Source organism: Musca domestica, unplaced genomic scaffold, assembly GCF_030504385.1.
Source record: "Musca domestica strain aabys unplaced genomic scaffold, Musca_domestica.polishedcontigs.V.1.1 15, whole genome shotgun sequence".
NCBI lineage: Eukaryota > Metazoa > Arthropoda > Insecta > Diptera > Muscidae > Musca > Musca domestica.
This window is the reverse complement of record NW_026712207.1, coordinates 5,032,051-5,044,135: the sequence shown is the minus strand read 5'-3', so window position 1 is coordinate 5,044,135 and position 12,085 is coordinate 5,032,051.

Genomic DNA, 12,085 nt, shown 5'->3' with positions numbered 1-12,085 from the left:
CTTATGTAAAGACGACCTGTAAATAGTCTCATATGCATAGACGAAGGGAGTATCCGATTTGATCCAAACTTGGTGCATTGTTATATTATTGTCAAACTTAGATCGAGTTCGGAGATGGGCAATATCGGTACACTCCTTCTGGTACCTCCCACACGAAATGTCAATATTTTCAAAGAAAATAATTTACTGCACTGAAAACGAAAGGATAATCCGATTATGCTCCAACTTTGCGAATCCTAAAATTTACATCAGTGGTAGGTCAGGTGCGAAAATGAACAATATCGGTCCACTCCATCAATTACCTTCCCCACAAAGGGTCAAAATTTTGAATAATTAGTGATGTGATGTTAGTGTCCGATTGTCTTCAAATTAAACACATCACAATATTTTTATTAACCCAATGTCTGGTGTGAAGATGGAATATATCGGTCCACTCCTCCTGGTACCTCCTCCACACGGGGGTCAAAATTTGTAATATACATGAAGCTCATAAAACACGAAATTGGCATCCAATTCCATTCCGTCTTTATACATCTCAAGAGAAAGATGGGAGAGATCGAACCATGCCTTCCTCGAACCATGGTACCTGCCCCACAAAGGGTCGAAGTTTTGAATAACCAAGCGATCATAAAATCCGATATAAGCATCCGGTTCTCTTCAAATTACACAAATCACAATATTTTTATTAATTAAATGATTAAAATGGGATATATCGGCTTATTCTTTTCTGGTACCTCCCCATAAAGGGTCAAATTTTTGAGTAACCATGAAGCTCATAAAACGCGAAATTAACATCCGATTTCATTAAGACATGGTTCATCTCAATATTTCCATAGATTATAAAGGTGGTGCGGATCGTACCATTTCTTCTGGTACCTCCCCCACATAGGGTTCAAGATTTTTAAAAAACAAAACGCTCAAAGAAAACGACATAAGCATCCAAATTTCTTCAAAATTCACACATCCAAATGTTTTTTTATGTAAGACCTGTTGTGAAGATGAAATATATCTGTGAACCACTTCCAGTACCTCATCTGCAAAGGGTCACCGTTTTCAATACTTTTATCTGTGAAACAAGTCAGCTTTATTACAACTTGCTATATCTAAATATTTCTCTTAACCAGAAATCTGATCTGAATATGTAATTTATCGGAATTAATGATATCGCATAAAATTGGATATAAATTTTCGATTTCCTTGAAATTTTGCACATACCAATATTTTTTTCTGCATATATATAGGTCATCTCACTTATATTTCCGCATTTTCCAAAATTTTTCACATATTTTATATAAAGTTTAGGAGCTAGTCTGGCACATTTTAATATTTATATCAGTCTTAATTCGAATTGGTCAATATTGGCCAACGGCTTACGAACCTCACGCATAAAGAATGAAGAGTTTGAATAATCAAAATACAATACTGGAGGTACAGATCTGTCGGAAAAGCCGACTGATACTATTTTACTTGTTTTCATACAAATCGACTGGAAAATATGACCAAAACTAAGGTCGGTACCAAAAGGTATGTATAAATAGCGTTTCAACAAAATAAGATCTCAAAATGACAAAATGTCACGACATTTAATAGAAAACATGGCCAAAATTTAAAAAGTACTTGCAATCGGATTTATGCTTAATCGGGGCTTTTGCAAAAAGTGGGCATATCAGCCCATTTTCTGTACCAATAATTCCGGAAGTAATTCAAAGATCACTACCAAAGCTCTACATTAAATGTTGCGAAATATATGTCAAAATATAAGAGTCCCTTCGTTATAGTCAGAACAAAATAAAAGTCTTAACAACCCGAAATTCCTTTGGGGTTTCTACACACGAGTTCTATTAAGTTCACTTGGAATTTTTTACAATCCAGATTAGCTGTTGTACACTGAAATGTTGAGGAAATTTGCAGCACATTTGGAAAAAGTGCTTAATTTTTCAAATATATACAAGGTTTTGATTAACAAATATTTATGATATAAATATAGAAATATTTTCTAGATTTTTGAGAAAAGTGATGTAAATATTTTTTTGATCCACAATAAAAATATAGATTTAATTTCTTAAGTAACTTATAGTGAAATTTGATGAAGAATATTTTTGTCTTTGACGTCATCCTTCTAATATGATGCTTTCTTGAGGATATTTGCATATTCGCAAAGTATGGCTTTAACCCTAAAATGACTCTTTAATATTTATTAATATCTAGTGTTTAGGTAAGACTAAGACTTTTGCCGTTTTCTGGGACTCAAAGTACAATTTTATGATAAATAATTTTCTAGAATATTTTAACTTGCTACGATCCCGGTTAAAGGGAATTATTAACCATATTTTAAAAAAGGAACAAAACGACCCCTTTGTTGACTCGCCATATTTTTATCTGAAATATTGCCGAAGATACTATATACCCAAAATCGACGGATTCCATGGAATCTTAATCCAAAAAATTTTCAAAAGGATTGAAGAGGAGTGGATCTTGCCCCTACTATTTAAGTTGTCTTAGCTTTGTAAACTTTCAAAACTCCGATCCACGTGTCATATTTTTTATCTGCTTTATTTCCCATAATTATTTTTATATGTTGCACAAGAAGGGGTGGGGGCAAGCTCTCCTTCTCTACCTAACATTACGATGCAAATTTTCAAAACACCTATACACGTTTTACATGTTTAGTCAACTTTCATAAAATGGGTACAGGAACTTTTGGGAAAAAAATTTGCCTCACAGTAAACTTTTAAGAAAATCTTCGAAGCGACTTCTCCTCCATAGTGGAATATATGTCATATTAAGAAAGCATTATAGTTTTTTTAATCAAATATTTTTTTTATTTTTTTTTTTTGATCGAAAATCGCATAAACTAATCATTTATTTTATGTTGATGTGACATTTGAAAATAATTTCGATTTAAATAAGCTACTGAAAAAAATACCATACATACGCATAACGGTGAAATAAAAAATATTTTGGAAAAATAAGCACCGTTTTTTGCTCTTCTTATGCGGAACAAGTTTGATGATAAAAAAATTAGCGCAATACGAAAACATGAATGACTAGATTAATTAATGAAGCTAATCGCTTATTAAAGACGACACACAGCATTTGATGATGCGATTTTATGTTTTGAAACAAAAAAAATAAAACAAAATAAATAAATGAAACAAAATAAAAAAATAATAACAACATTTGTTTATTAGTGGAGAACAATGGTAATGTTTACCAGGAGGTAAGGCAGGGAATACCTAGGTTTCGGAAAGAGCCACCAATCCTCATCAGTTCCCTTGTTTTTTGTCTGGGATATTCTCCCCAGAAATTATTTTAAAAGAGATGAAAAAACTGCAACCAAATTCAGACAGCTGTCATTTCTAAGCCACTCGTCCGACAGCTGTTAAAATTATTCCAGTGAAAGCTCATTATATTGTTTACAGGCATACAAAAGCATTTTGGTGAACATTTTCCAGAAAAAAAAGTTATTCGTGATGGAATTCAAGCGTGATAGTGAGATCTCTTAATATTTGGCTGGAAAACCACAAATGGCTATCGTTAGAGCACTCCAGCATTTAAATGTGAATAAATCTTTTGTGTCTCGTACCATCGCTCGTTACCGTCACGCCAACGAAGTGGACGGAAGAAAATAGTAACCCCAGCAGAAATGGTTCGAAAAGTAAAGAAGCGACTTGATTGAAACCCGCGTCGCAGTGGCCGAAAAATGGCTCGTGAGCTGAAGACATCGCAATATTCCATTCGGCAAATATCGAAAAAAGAGCTCGGGGTAAAGCCATTAAAATTCCAAAAAGTGCAAGAACCTACACCCCGAACAGAAAGAAAATAGACTCAAAAGAACTAAAGAGTTGCTTCGCTTGGCCAAAAGTTTTGAACTGTCAAATTTGGTTTTCTCCGTCTCCGATGAGAAAATATTCGTTGTCCAGCAGTTTGTAAACAACAACAACAAAATGATCGTGTTTACTTGCCAAAGAGGTCAGCTGAAAATATGCATCTTCTGAAAATGGCCACCAGAACTCAAGCGCCGGCCATGGTGATGGTGTGGGCCCCCATAACAGCCGATGGTCGCCCTCCGCTCGTATTAATCGACCGTGGCATTAGAATATATGCCGAATATTATCGCGAAAATATTCTGGAGGGTGTATTAAAGCCTTGGGCACGCAAACATTTTGGCCGCAGACCTTGGACATTCCAACAGGACTCAGCACCATCGAACTCAGCACGCGCCACCCAAGAGTGGTTACAAGATGAGGTTCCTCGCATCTCCGAACAAATCTAAACTTATTCTACAATTTTCTTTCATTCAATAAAATTTAAATAAAATGTAAAAATAATGGCGGTTGACTTTGTTGCATTTTTTTATCTCACCCTGTAGTAATGAATGAAGGGGTTATTACACTGTGCGAAAAAAATATTTTTTTCAATAATTACATTATAGTCCCAGCAGATTACGAATTTTAGAGCTAAATATTTAAGCCTCGAGTATCGGCGGAAAGTTCCAGCCCCATCCCCTCCCACTTCCACATTTTTTTTAGAAATGTTCGAATTGAAATTCCTTTAATTTAGTGTCAGTAATATATCCGAAGAATTCAATTACGTTCGACAATGTTAACCCTCAAGTGAACCATTAAAAGGATCTGATTGTTTTTTTTTTTAATTATGGTTAAAAACCACCTTCGAGCGGGATCTTAGCCGTTGTCGTAGCAGAAGTCACCAAATACCCCCTTGAAATCCTTATCTCTACGGTAAAAATGTTTACTCTCATAAGGAGATCTTTTTATACCCTCCACCAAAAAAGGTATGGAGGGTATATTAATCTCGTCATTCCGTTTGTAACTCATCGAAATAATCATTTTAGACCCAACAAAGTATATATATTCTTGATCAGCGTAAAATTCTAAGACGATTTAGCCCTGTCCGTCCGTCTGTCCGTCTGTTGTAATCACGCTACAGTCTAAACGAATTAAGATAGGAAGCTAAAATTTTGCACAGATCTCTCTTTTGTCTGCAGGCAGGTCAAGTTCGAAGATGGGCTATATCGGTCCACGATATCGTATAGCCCCCATTTAACGGTACCCCCCGATATTCGGTATTTTGATGATTTTACCCACATTTTTCAACGGAATTGTCTGAAAATCCACACAAGGAGTTCCTTGTGGGTACTTTATACCTCGGCAGAGAATTGTCCATATAGGTCCACGGGTACCCCCATGTAACGGTACCCCCCGATATTCGGTATTTTGATGATGTTAGCCACATTTTTCAATGGAATTGTCTGAAAATCCACACAAGAAATTCCTTGTGGGTACTTTATACCTCGGCAGAGAATTATCTATATAGGTCCACGATATCGTATAGCCCCCATATAACGGTACCCCCGATTTTTGGTATTTTGATGATTTTATCCACATTTTTCAATGGAATTGTCTAAAATTCCACAAAAGGAGTCCCTTGTGGGAATTTTACCCCCTCAAAAAGAATTGTCTATATAGGTCCACGATATCGTATATCCCCCATATAACTGTACCCCCCGATATTCGGTATTTTGATGATGTTAGCCATATTTCCCAATGGAATTATCTGAAAATCCACAGTTCCTTGTGAGTACTTTACCCCCAGACATAGATTTGTCTAAATAGGTCCACAATAGCGTATGTCCCCCCATATATCGGCACCTTCCGATATTAGGTATTTTAAAGATTTTAACAGAATTTTTAATGGATTTTATTTTTTTGAATATTTTCTAATTCTTTCTAAATGGTGGAGGGTATTCAAAGTTCGTCCCGGCCGAACTTACTGCTTTTTTACTTTTTATAGTTAAAATTTGTGGCCATTTACGTAGCGTATATCCCCAAATATTCCCTTAAAATCCTTTCCTCCACAATAAAACACTAAAATTTAGATCTTCCCAAAAATTTTAATTTTTTTGTTGTTGTTTTATTTTTTCTTTATTATTTTTGTTAAAGACTTAACTAATCTAAAAATCGAGTTTTTTTATTGGTTTATGTTTTTTCTTTTTGTATTTTTCTTGGTTTGGGGGAGGAGGGTTTCTCTTCTTAATTTTCATTTGTATTTTACACACAGACAAGATTAAAAATATATTACATGAATTCTTATAACTAATATTAGATTTTTTGTTTGAAAGAAATCCTTAATCATTACATACATTTATTATATAAATTTATTTAGATTTTTTCTTTGTTTTTTTTTTAATTTCATTAAATTACATTACATTTGTAAACATACAAATTACATTTAGATATATTTTGAGAAAATTAGTCGATTCCTATTTAAAATGTAACTGATGATCATTTTTTTTTGGTTGTGGATGTGGAAAGGAATAGGGGTGAGGGGCAGAAAGAAGGGGGATATAATGATTATATTTTACAACAATGTTAAAATCTAAAAGACATATTATTTTCAATGAGAAAAAAAATTCGATATTAAAAATCAAGCTATAATTAAGAAAGATTTGACTAGTAGAGCTTTTCTGTAATTGTATAATAACATATGTAGAAATTATTATGTGTGCTGCATACTTTTAGGAGTCTTGTTGATAACAGCTGTTCAGATATATACTAGTATTTCACTAATAGCAAAGATTATAAAGGGAATTATGTTTTGAGCCGAAATATTCCACAAAAATTTAAAAATCTTGAAGCATTAAAATCACAGAACCCGATTTGCTTGAAACTTAGCCCATTGTAATATTTTGATTATACTTAGAAGTTGCACCGAATGAACAATATCTGTTCACTTTTTCTCGAGCTACTCCACAATATCCGTAAAAGTTAAAAATTTCAATATCCACCGAAGGTGAAAATTTCTATATTCTAGGACCTCCTGCACAAATGGTAAATTATGGATAATCAACTTGGGTTAAGTACTAAAAGGTTCACCCCCTGCAAAGTGATATTATTTTATCGTGGTAAGTACTTACAAACCATCCTTCTAATCAATTATTTTTATAGGGACATGACACACGAAGTATGTGGTAATTCCTTAGCCACTAATATTAATCTCAGTGTCTTCCAGTTTTTTGCTGGGATGAAGTAACATATGAAAAAATATTGATATCCTCCATTAAATACTGTATTAACATTCTGTGCGGATTGTGATATTTTAATTTTTTGCATTCAGGTTAGAAGTTAAAGGTGGAAGATTTGCCTATTTCCCTACAACACTACAATTTCCGGTAAAGTTTCGGTAGATCTGAACCCCCTTTGACTAGCATGAAGATTCCCTTAAGAAATATTCGCATATCTACTACATAATAAGAGCAACTGTTGAATCTTATCATCATACATGGTGAGATGAAAAAACCAATTTCAGACTGCTGTCATTTCAAAGGCACTCGTACGAAAGCTGTTCAAATTATTCCAGTGATAGCTCATTATATTGTTTACAAGCGTCCAAAAGCATTTTCCAGAAAAAATGTTATTCGTGATGGAATATCGCAGAGCAACATTTGGGCAGCGTGTGACGGTTTCATTGACAGTTTGAAGACCATAATTCGTGCCAAAGGTGACTCACAATATATATGGGAGCTATAGCCATATTTGAACCGATTTCGATCACATATGACATACTTATTTTCAGGCCTAACTTGGTGGTATGTGCAAAATTCCATACTATTCGCGCTGATATTACACATTTGGTGCAGAATAAGAAGCAAATAGGAAGAAGATGAATATGGGAGCTATATCTAAATGTTGACCGATTATCTCTAATTTTAATAGCGTTTGTCCCTGGGCCAAATAAACGAATTGTGCAAAATTTCATCTGGATCGGGCAATAAATGCGACCTGTACTTGGCTTACAAAAACACATGGACAGACGGGCGGATTAGCGGACAGACGGGCGGATTAGCGGACAGACGGACATGCATAAATCGACTCAGAATGTGATTCTATGCAGATTATCAAAATCCTTGTGGTGTAGGGTATAATTAAGTCCTTGATATCTCTCACAGAGGCCTATAAAAGACCCAAAAGGTGTTTTAATTAATTTTAGTGTCTTATTGGGCTTCCGTCTATAGACGAGCTAAATGTGGGTCATATTGATTTTTTCATAGAAGATTTTAGATGCCTTCTACCACCAAAGAATTCTGTAGTCTTATGTAAGGAAGACCTCAGAATGATTTATGGGCGGCCATGAAGACCATGGCAGTATTGTTTCCAGAGAAATTCTTAGAGGATTGTTAGAGATTGTTTGGAAAATTTCATATCAGTCGGATAATAAATGCGACCTGCATTTTCATTACAGAATTTCACATTGTGATTCTATGCAGATCATCAAAATGAACTATGGGTCTGTCTCGTTCCCTTTTGCCTGTTGCAAACAAATGCACAATGGCATAATACCCTTGCCATTATGGTGAAGGGTATAAAAATTATAATTCGAAATTAAGCTCATCAATAGATATAAAAGTAGATTTTCTTGTCAAAATTCCTATAGTTGACTTTTTCCTTTGAAGGCGACTATCACCTTCGTGCATTTAATATAAGCCCTAGTAAGATTAAATAATTATTTTTCAAAGTAATTTTTTTTTTTAGTTTTTTTTTAACATCAAATTGTTGTTTATTTTATTATATTTTGTAGCATACTTTTAGGGTTTTTTCTTTTTGAAAACAGCTGTTTTGTCAAAAAAGGTTCATATTTTCGTGAATACATTTTAATAAATAATTTAACTTCAAAACAAATAAATACAAAAAAAAAACGTATTACATTAAATTAACAATAATTTTCATTACTGATATTTAAAAATGTTACATACATTTTAAATGAATATGGTAAGTTGTTGAAATTTTGCTTTAAATTACATACTTAAATACTAGCTTGATTTAAATATTAAAACTTTTTTCTCATTGAATTTTTATTCTCATTATGTTTTAATGTTATAATTAAAATGTACTTAAATCGTGTATATATATTTTTTCATTTGTTTTTTGTTTTGTGTCCATTAAATAAATTTGTTTTGTATTGATAAACTGTACATTTCACTATCACAGTCATCCAGTTTAAGATAAAATTCCATTTAATTTAAACTGTCAAGAAAAGAGACGTCAAACGCAGCTCACCACAAAATTTACAAAGGCAATGCCCGAAGGCATTGCCATTCAAGTTAGGGAGAGAGAGAGAGAGGGAGAGAGTTGAAGTACTTCATTTGTCTCTTTTGAGATAATATTAAAATTTAATTAAGACATATTTATTTTGTTTTTGTTTTAATGGGAAATTATTGCTACAAATACACGTTGTTATTATATATGTTTAAAAAATCTTCTATATAATAAATATTAATTATCATTTTTTGTTTTTTTTTTTTTTTTGATACATACATTCAAGTGGATATTTACAGAGAGCTTCATTTTACAAAAGTAATGGAATATTAACTTTTTTTTTGTAATGTTATTAAATACTATTATTAACTAGAGCTAAAAATTGTTTATATTTTAGTTTTTGTTTTTATTTATTAATAATTTTTTAATTATTATTTTTTGTTTCAATCAGTTAAAAACAACATTTATGACTAGAAGAGAATTTGAAAGTTAGAGAGACTTTAATTTTTGTATTCTCTATGATTATTTTTTGCTTTATTTGTGGAGGATAGGGTGGCTCCAAAGAAAATTGGTTCAAATGGTTATCTGGACAAGAAAAACTTTCCCAGTCGGTGGAAGTTTTTCTATCCCATCAACGTGTAACAGGTAATAACGCGGGGCAAAACAAAAAGATATTATGGGAAAAATACAGCCAATGAAAAAAGAAGGTGTTTTGAGAGTTTACATAGCCAAGTAAGAGGGGGAACAAGTTTCCCCCCTCTTCCATACTTTTGGAAATATTCGGATTAAGAATACTCGGAATCTGTGAATTTTAGGTATATAATGTCTTTGGCAATATTGCAGATAAAAATGTGAGGGATGTTTTGGTCAACAGTTTTAGCCCTCAAACGGGTTAAAGTCCAAAGGGGTCTTTTTTTCGCTGTAATTATTGATAAAATTGAATTCTGTCTCACGTGTAATCGTGATTTACTTTAAATATTTTTTTCTAGGACCGTGAATGGTGGATTTTTGTTTTTAAATATTTTTTTTTTTCAAGATTTTTAAAACTAGCTGTCCCGGACATAAGAAAAAATGTTTTTTCAAAGATCTTCTGGTTTAAAATAAAAAAAACAAAAATCTGAAGAATGCCCTGGATACCTAAAATTTTTTTTTTTTAAATTTAATAAAATCTTCTTTTTCAAAGGATTTTAAGATTAGCAGTCCTAGATCTAAGAATACTTTTTAAGGTTTAAAACAGAAAAAAACTTCTAAAGAATGTCCTGGATTCTTAAAAAAATATTTTTTTTTAAATTTAAAAAAAATTCTTTTTCAAAGGATTTTCAAACTAGCAGTCCTAGATAAAAGAATATTTTTTAAGGATTTTCCGACTAACAGTCCCGGGATTTTTAGACTAGCTGTGTTTGATTTACAAAAAAAAAAAGATACTTTTCCAAGGATCACTCTTTTCTAAAATTTCGTTTTCCAGGATCGTGGAAACATTTTTTCAAGAACCAAGTATGATATTTGAAACTAGCTGTCCTAAATTAAAAAAAATTCAAGGATCTCCTTAAAAAAATATTTTTTCTAGAACGTCCTGGATTCTTAAAATTTTCTCAATAATTTAAAAATATATATTTTTTATCCTGGGATTTTTAAGACTAGCAGTCCTGGATTCAAAAATATTTTTCAGGATTTTCTAATTGACAGTCCTGGCATTTTATAAAATTGTTTTTTTTTTAAGATCTCCAGGTTTAAAAAAAATATTTTCCCAAGGATATTCTGTATTTTTAAAAAATATTATCTTAAAAATTTAAAAAATATATATTTTTTTTTTTTCAAAAGATTTTAAGACTAACAGTCCAAGATTAAAAAATAATTTTCAAAGATTTTCAGACACAGTCCTGGGTCAGATGTCCTTGATTTACAAAAAAAAAATATATTTTATCTTTTAGGATCTCCTGGTTTAAAACAAAAAAAAAAAAAAATCAAAGATGTCCTGCATTTTTCAAAAAAATATGTCCTCAAAAATCTAAAAAAAAATATTTCTTTTTCAAAGATTTTAAGACTAGCAGTTCTGGGATTTTTAAGAATAGCTGTCCTTGATTTACAAAAATATATATATATATATTTTTTTTTCTAGAATATTCTGGTTTTAAAAAATATTCTCAATGATTGAAAAAAATCTTTTCAAGGATTTTCAGACCATCAGTTCAAGTTAAAAAAAATGTTTTTTTTAAATTTTTAAGACTAACAGTCCTGGGATTTTTAAGTCTAGCTGTCCTTAAATAACAAAAGAAAGAGATTTTTTTAAGATCTCCTTGTTTAAAAACAAAAAAATATTTCCTAAAGAATGTCCTGCATTTTTGAAAAATATTTTCTCAAAAATTTAAAAAAAAAAAATATTTTCAAGGATTTTAAGACTGGCAGTTCTGGGATTTTTAAGAATAGCTGTCCTTGATTTAAAAAAATATTTTATAAAGGATTTCCGGGTTTAAGGAAAAATAATTTCTTAAGGATGTCCTGGATCATTAAAACATATTTTCTCACTAATTTTAAAAAATGTTGTTTTTAAGGATTTTAATACCAGCAGTTCTAGAATAAAAAATATTTTCAAGGATTTTCAGACTATTTCCTCAAGGATGTGCAGGATTCTTAAAACATATTTTTTCGAAAATTTAAAAAAAATATATTTTTTCAAGGATTTCAAGATTAACAGTCCAGGATTTTTTAAACTATCTGTCCTTGATTTAAAAAAAAAACATTTTATCAGGGATTTCCAGTATTAAAGAAAAATAATTTCTCATGGATGTCCATTATTAAATAATATTTTCTCACAAATTTTAAAAAATATTGTTTTCAAGGAATTTAAGATCAGCAGTTCTAGAATAAAAAATATTTTTCAAGGATTTTCAGACTAATAGTCCTGGGATTTTGTAGACTAACTGTTATTGATTAACAAGAATATTCAAGGATCTTCTGGTTTAAAAACAAAAAAAATATTTCCTCCAGGATGTTCTGGATTCTTAAAAAATATTTTTCCAAAAACTTAT